The sequence below is a fragment of the Sinocyclocheilus anshuiensis genome, unplaced genomic scaffold (assembly GCF_001515605.1).
Source record: "Sinocyclocheilus anshuiensis isolate Anshui unplaced genomic scaffold, SAMN03320099.WGS_v1.1 scaffold145, whole genome shotgun sequence".
In the NCBI taxonomy this organism is placed as follows: domain Eukaryota; kingdom Metazoa; phylum Chordata; class Actinopteri; order Cypriniformes; family Cyprinidae; genus Sinocyclocheilus; species Sinocyclocheilus anshuiensis.
The window spans coordinates 1,320,481-1,327,472 of record NW_015537973.1 but is presented as its reverse complement, the minus strand read 5'-3'; the positions used below and the strand labels follow the sequence as shown (position 1 = coordinate 1,327,472).

At 38.5% G+C, this 6,992-nt stretch overlaps 1 protein-coding gene across 6 annotated transcripts in view; it reads right to left on the bottom strand.

Moving 5' to 3' along the window:
- The window catches only part of wdr17 (WD repeat domain 17), a 26,668-nt gene extending 20,588 nt beyond the window's left edge, over positions 1–6,080 (bottom strand). The window contains exons 1-2 of one of the 6 annotated variants that reach the window (XM_016463700.1): positions 6,009–6,077; positions 2,611–2,850 (exon numbers count right to left, since the gene is read on the bottom strand). The gene's annotated coding sequence lies outside the window, so the exon portion shown is untranslated. The other 5 variants (XM_016463707.1, XM_016463733.1, XM_016463717.1 and 2 more) reach the window with 5 other exon arrangements.
- Between the last annotated feature and the right edge of the window lie 912 nt (positions 6,081–6,992).

Here is a 6,992-nt window from a genome sequence, read left to right as displayed (position 1 = left end):
AACCAGCACAGGCTTTCCATGTCTGCTATCGTCTCGCCTTGACAGAAGCAAAGCTGAATGGGGCTCTGCATTAGCGACTACAAGAAAAAGAGCCGCTTCAATATTCTGTGTGCGACTGTTGCCCACAGAGCGAGTGCATGTGTATGGAGAAATGGGGTTAGAGGAATAGAGGAAGAGAACATGCTCATTGACTGGTGCAGGCTGCTCGTGTGGGAGAGTGGGCTGGAGACGAGAGCGACGGAACAGCTCCCGCCGGTAGCCAGGCAACAGCAAGATCCCTTCATTTAAACTCCCTCACTTACCCCCTCCCCGACATACGAGCAACCACAAACCTCATCTCACCCCTGCGCAGCCTTCTTGAAGGTGTTTATTCTTTTGCTCATCATGATTAACACGCTCCTCTAAACTGTCCAGCATGACACGTACATGTAACACATGCACAAACTCACACAGCCCACAGTGCACACACAGCAGGGCATTTTGTTCCAAATGACATAAAAAATAAGCCCAATTTAAACTATTTTAAAGGGCTTCCATTTAAACCAAAATGCAAATGTCAAAATGGCCTCTCTTAAAGGGATACTCCACCCCAAAATGAAAATGTTGTCATTAATTACTTACCCCCATGTCGTTCCAAACTCCTAAAAGCTTTGTTCGTCTTCGGAACACAATTTAAGATATTTTGGATGAAAACCGAGAGGCTTGTGACTGTCCGATTGACTGCCAAGTAAATTACACTGTCAAGGTCCAGAAAAGTATGAAAGACATCGTCAGAATAGTCCATCTGCCATCAGTGGTTCAACCGTAACGTTATGAAGCAACGAGAATACATTTTGTATGCAAAGAAAACAAAAATAACGACTTTATTCAACAATTCGTCTCCTCTGTGTCTCTCCGCATCACTGTAGCACCATTTTGGAGAATATCCGCTGAACGCAAGCAGCGTACGCTATTCTGTGTCAGCCGCGACACAAGGATACGTTTTCTACGTGTATTTACGCATTGATTTGAACGAAAACAGCGCATCCGTGCAGCATGGCTGACACAGAATAGCGTACGCTGCTTGCGTTCAGCGGATATTCTCCAAAATGGCGCTACAGTGATGCAGAGAGACGTACAAAAAGTATTCTCGTCACTTCATAACGTTACGGTTGAACCACTGATGGCAGATGGACTATTCTGACGATGTCTTTCATACTTTTCTGGACCGTGACAGTGTAATTTACTTGGCAGTCAATCGGACAGTCACAAGCCTCCCGGTTTTCATCCAAAATATCTTAAATTGTGTTCCGAAGACGAACAAAGCTTTTAGGGGTTTGGAACGACATGGGGGTAAGTAATTAATGACAACATTTTCATTTTGGGGTGGAGTATGCCTTTAAGTGGTTTGTTTTGACAGGCGTAATTTTTTTGAAGTCCTAATTACAAGTTCAAGTGCTTTGTCGTAAATGTACAGCTTCCTGTCTGTGGTCAAACATACATAAGCCGCTCTAGTGTATAATTTCACTGCGCTATCTAGATAGGAAGCTTGCTGTTGATTCTGGAATCAAATACATGTTATTTATGCTGTGTATAAAACATGCAATATGCATGTATTGGTTATTTGTACGTGTAAATATGCAAGCCTTCAAAGGGATAGTTCACCCAAAAATGAAAATAACCCCATGATTTACTCACCCTCAAGCTATCCTAGGTGTCTATGACTTTCTTCTTTTAGACGAATACAATCGGAGTTATATTAAAAAAGTATATTAAAAAAGTGACAAATGTGGAAGTGCAGAGGAGAGAGCAAAACAAAACACCGGTCGCGAATTAGAAGTACAAAAAAATAAAAATATATAAAAATTTGGAGGATTTCGATATAAGCCAAGAGGAGACTGGTTTTCCTTTGCTGTAGACAAAACTTGGTTCTCGTGAGACTAGAATATTCTCACCGGAGCTTATGCTATGCCTATGTCCTTCGTCATCCGCTGAAACGCCACCCTCTCGTGAACACGCTTACGACACTTAGCGGAAGCTAGAGATTACAGTTTATAAAGTTGTACATATGGATATTTTTCTTACACAAATGCATCAGAAGGCCTTTATTAACCCCTCAGAGCCGTGTGGAGCACTTTTTATGATGATGGATGCACTTTTTTGGGCTTCAAAATCTCGACCCCCATTCACTGCCATTATAAAGCTTGGAAGAGCCAGGACATTTTTTAATATAACTCCGATTGTATTCGTCTGAAAGAAGAAAGTCATATACACCTAGGATGGATTGAGGATGAGTTAATCATGGGGTAATTTTCATTTTTGGGTGAACTATCCCTTTAAGGTCAAGACAAGGCAATGTAACTGTTGTGGTAACAATAAATAAAATTACCAGTAACTACAGCAATCGCTCTTCACTCCGCCAAGTTTAAAATTTATAGACTGCCAAAGTTCTCCAAGTTTCCCAGTCATAAATATGACTTTAGAGGCCGTTCATGTCCAATTTCTGATTTGGAAACTATGATAATTCAGATAGCATGTGAAGGCAGCAATAATGAGATGTCTGAGAGAAAGGAGATCAAATAATGGGTGATCTTTGAGAAAGGTGTTTGTGTGTTCGTCTCTGACTCTGACCTCAGGCCTCCAAATGCCACTGAGATCGTGATCAGCAGAAGTTTAGCTCTGTTAGAGATGTCACCCCCTCAACACCTCCTACCCCTTCGGCTGGGCTGCGGGGGAGAGCGTGAGTGAAATGCAGATGGAGCAAAGCACACACAGAGGGAGAGCGAGAGATAGGCCAATCATGAAACCGTTTCCTTGGTGATGAAGACTTTAACTCCAAGAGGCGGTTGAGATTAAGTGGCAGGAGCTCTGCTGGAGAGGGCGAGAGTGCCGGCCAGAATCAAACATCCTACACCTAGGTAACACATGCACTGTATCGACGTACAGCCTACGTTTGCTCATACACCACCTACATAAGCTTGTCGAGTCGACTCGCACACTTCCGTGAGTAACTTTTGTGAGTCACACATGGCCCATTCATCTACACTGACAAATATTTAAACCATCACAAGCATTTTTAAAATACAAAAAAGAATCTTCTATATACAATTTCTGACATCATAACCACAAAAGTAGAGTCCTTGAGAAAATTGCTTCATGGCAATTTCTTTCCCAGACAATGTATTTCCATACAAATAGCACTGAAATGAGATCTGTAATAACATTTGCATAATTTAGATAGCTCGGTAAGTACCTCTCTTTCATCAAGAACGTAGGAATACCTACATGCTTATCTTTGTTTACTTCTGCCTGAGCACAAATCTAAAGAGATCAGGGCACATGCAAGAGCTGTAACTGAACAGACAGACTACTGCATAAATTAAGCAAACATTGTTTTTTTTTTTTTTAAATAAAGCACTGGAGCCTGTTCTCTGAAGAATTTGCTTTCTATGATATTGGGACAATACTGTGACCACAGAAATCACATTGCATGCCACAGATAGCCGTTAATTCAATGCAAGACTGACACAGATACGTCCATTATCCTACCCTCCATATAAATCTATAAATAGACCACAATGTCCAGGCTATTATTGTGTGACAGTAAAACAAAGAACTCAAAAAAATGTCTGCAGGTTAGAGATTGTCCATATGTTAGAATGAAAGTTTTCAAATATGTTCAAATTTTTATTTAACTTTCTACATATGAGTTATAAAGTATATGATATGATGAAAAAATATACAAAAATGTACCAATATTTATTTAATATACTGAACAAATTATTTTAAATATTTTAGCATAAAATATTTGTTATATCTTGGCTACATCTTGGGGCTCCAACAATATGTTTGTTTGTTTTTTTTACCTCAAATATTGTTCTTGTAAGTATTTGTCTCTTACTGAAATACATGTGCAACAATAACCTTAAGCAAAGTGAAAATTTGAAATTTATGTGACAGCTTCAAGGATGCGCATTAGCTACACAAAACCTTTTTTTTTGAATAATTGTGTATGTTCTAGTTCAAAAAGCATTCAAAAGTTTGCAGATTTATGTAGCTAATGTAATGTAAGCAGAAATTGTCACATATATTTGGAGACTTGAGATTTTCACTTTAAGGCGATTAATTGCATATTTATTTACAACTTGCTTTAAGACATTACCAGAAATGTTCTCATAGATCAGACATAACACCAAACAGGTGTTTAGGAAAGTACTGTGGCTTTTTTTTTTTTTTTTGCTATTGAGTGTTTTAGCAGAAAATAACATCAAAAGGGCCTATAGCCCTGCTACCCTAACATGAAAAAGATAGAAGAGAATAGCAGCCATGTCTCTCATTGTCTGCAGCACCAAAACAAAAGCACCAAAGCTTTCATAAAACAGCACATGCAGCTGAAGCTCATTTCTGACTTTATAGAAATGAAAATGTTTACATTTAGAAGGTAAATAAATAAATAAATGCATACTGCTTGAAGACAGTGATCATATTACATTATGTTTTGTTTAAATGGATGCATATTTTGATGGTGAAACAATTTTCACTCAGAAACTTCAAGTAAATTACGCAAATAATTACAAAGAAATGCTAGGTAACATTAAATGAATATGAATGTGAAATATTCAAAATACAAAGACTGAAATAGCATTTTCTTGTAAAACACTCCAATAATCTTTGTTTTATTTGCAACTGAAAAAAAAAAATAGAGTATTAACAATGCAAATGTTACTGTTTTGCAACTGTTTGCCTTATGTATCCTGACCATTATTACAATTGATTTACTTTTTACATTTTTTTTTTGTGCAAGTATATTCAGCCACACAAATACAGACCCAATACATACAAATATTTTTTTTCCCCAAACTGAAATGTTAACACGTTAACTACAAAAACATGACATTAATAGAGATTTTATTCATTAAAAATTATGTACTGTCCTGACAGCCTTAACCATTTTACAGTACTTACAATATTATAGTCATAATTTCTGTTTTACTGGATTTAACACAAAAACAAAACAAAACTGAACCAATGTCATGCTATTGCTATGAGAAATTTACTACATTAAGTACTGGCACACAATCCTAGTCTCTCTACATGGGGCCTAAAGAGGATAAAAAGATTGACAACCAAAAGAAACATTGGGCATTCTGCATATCTAAATAAACTCTGAACAACACCGTCTTCCCCATTTTCTCTTTATAATCAAATACTCATCACCCTAACCACATGTGCCACGTCTTCAATTACTTAATCTGTAAATCTTTTCCGCTAAACACCCCATAGAGACTAGGATCTAAGATTTCCCAGGGACAGTATAAACACTGCTGAATCTGACTGTGATTGCATCAAGCAGTTCTCCTATGATATAAAAAGATGGCACACTGCATCTGGATCTGCATGGCTGCATGTCCAATTTTACCTGTCTCAAGAAGCGCTGGTCATTAGTCCTGCTTGTCTACACATCTTGGCAAGAGAAAGCTGATTATGTATCTAATTTCTCACTGTGTTTAATCTGCCCAGCACTGTCTGCTCAGATGCTCAAACTCATAATTAAATCTGTGATGAGGCTCTGATATGCATTAGCAGACCTCTATCAGCACTAATAGAGCCTCTGGTGCATTCCCTCAATCACAGTTCAACTGGAGTTCTTCCAAATCACCTTCAGAAAAGTTACAGCACAATAAATAATCAGAATATACTACTGCCCTTGCAGCTTTGTAACTGGCAAATCTCTGTAAATGTATTTCAACAGGAACCCTCTCAAAAAGGACATGAAACACAATTGTATGTCCTTTACAGTGCTATTGTTTTCCTTGCTTTCTTTCTGTCTTTCTTTTTTCACAGCAACAATTATGGGCAATGCTGGTCACGGTCCGGTCCATAAGAGCAGGGCTGGCAAAGTAGTTTTTTAAAAAAGCGCAGCGCATGTATCCAAACGTCTCGTTTTGAGGAAATTAAGCGAATACACTCGAATATTGCGTTGAAAACAGAAGTGAAACATGTGAACACAAATAATGAAGATCGCTTACCTCTCTCTGTGTCAGTGGACAGCGACCTGGTGCTGAGATTAGGTGTATCGCTGACGGACAAACACTTGGTTTATGTAGATTGTTAACGCGGCTTCCGATTCATTGCGACGATTGGTCAATTCGAAACATGACGTCACACACTGTCCCAGTTTTTGAATGCTGATTGGTCATTTGCCCGATCAATCAACGCAAATCATCGCCCAAATCCATGTAAACTTCACTCGGGGAGGTGTGCTCAGGTGCCCGCGCTTTGCTTTCTGGTATTGGTAGTCCAAACGGCTGGCCATCTCTTGTTGAAAAAAACTAAGGAATTGTAACAATGTGCAATTTGGCAACCGTTCATTCAGATTGATTGCTTGTGGCTAACATATCCGACTGTGAAGGCTATTTATCCGGCAGTCTTTTCACACAGAGATTCCGTTTCATTAGCGGACTTTCACCCCTCGCTTGCTGCATATCACATTGGCAATTTTAACAGATAACGGTTAACAGATTACGGTTTTGCATAAAGAACATATCTGCTTGTGGTCGGGTATAAAAGCGTGTAATCGTTATTTACTGTAGATAAAATACAATGTGTAAATATAAAGAGGATTATTCATGTATTTATCACATTTAAAGTGCAACTCCTCTATACTACCAGCAGAGAGCACTGCTAACCTAACTCATATCATTTAGTGAACCATTGCACTCCACAGAAGGGTGTGTTCGGAGTAAATACTGAATATGAAGCAGGTATTGTCGAATAAAATGCAGAAAAATGAGACGTTACACCTTAGTACCTGCTTCCCACGGCCATGAAAAACCCGGAATCATCATTTGGACAATTTGTGAACAATAATGAAATCATACAAATGTCATGGAAATTTCTATAGTAAGTATTTTCAAATTATGCTCATATCTATATATTTAATTGACGAGCTTGTTACCACGACAAAATGTGAACGTCCTCCCCGCCATGGTGAAACTGCAAACTGCCGCCAA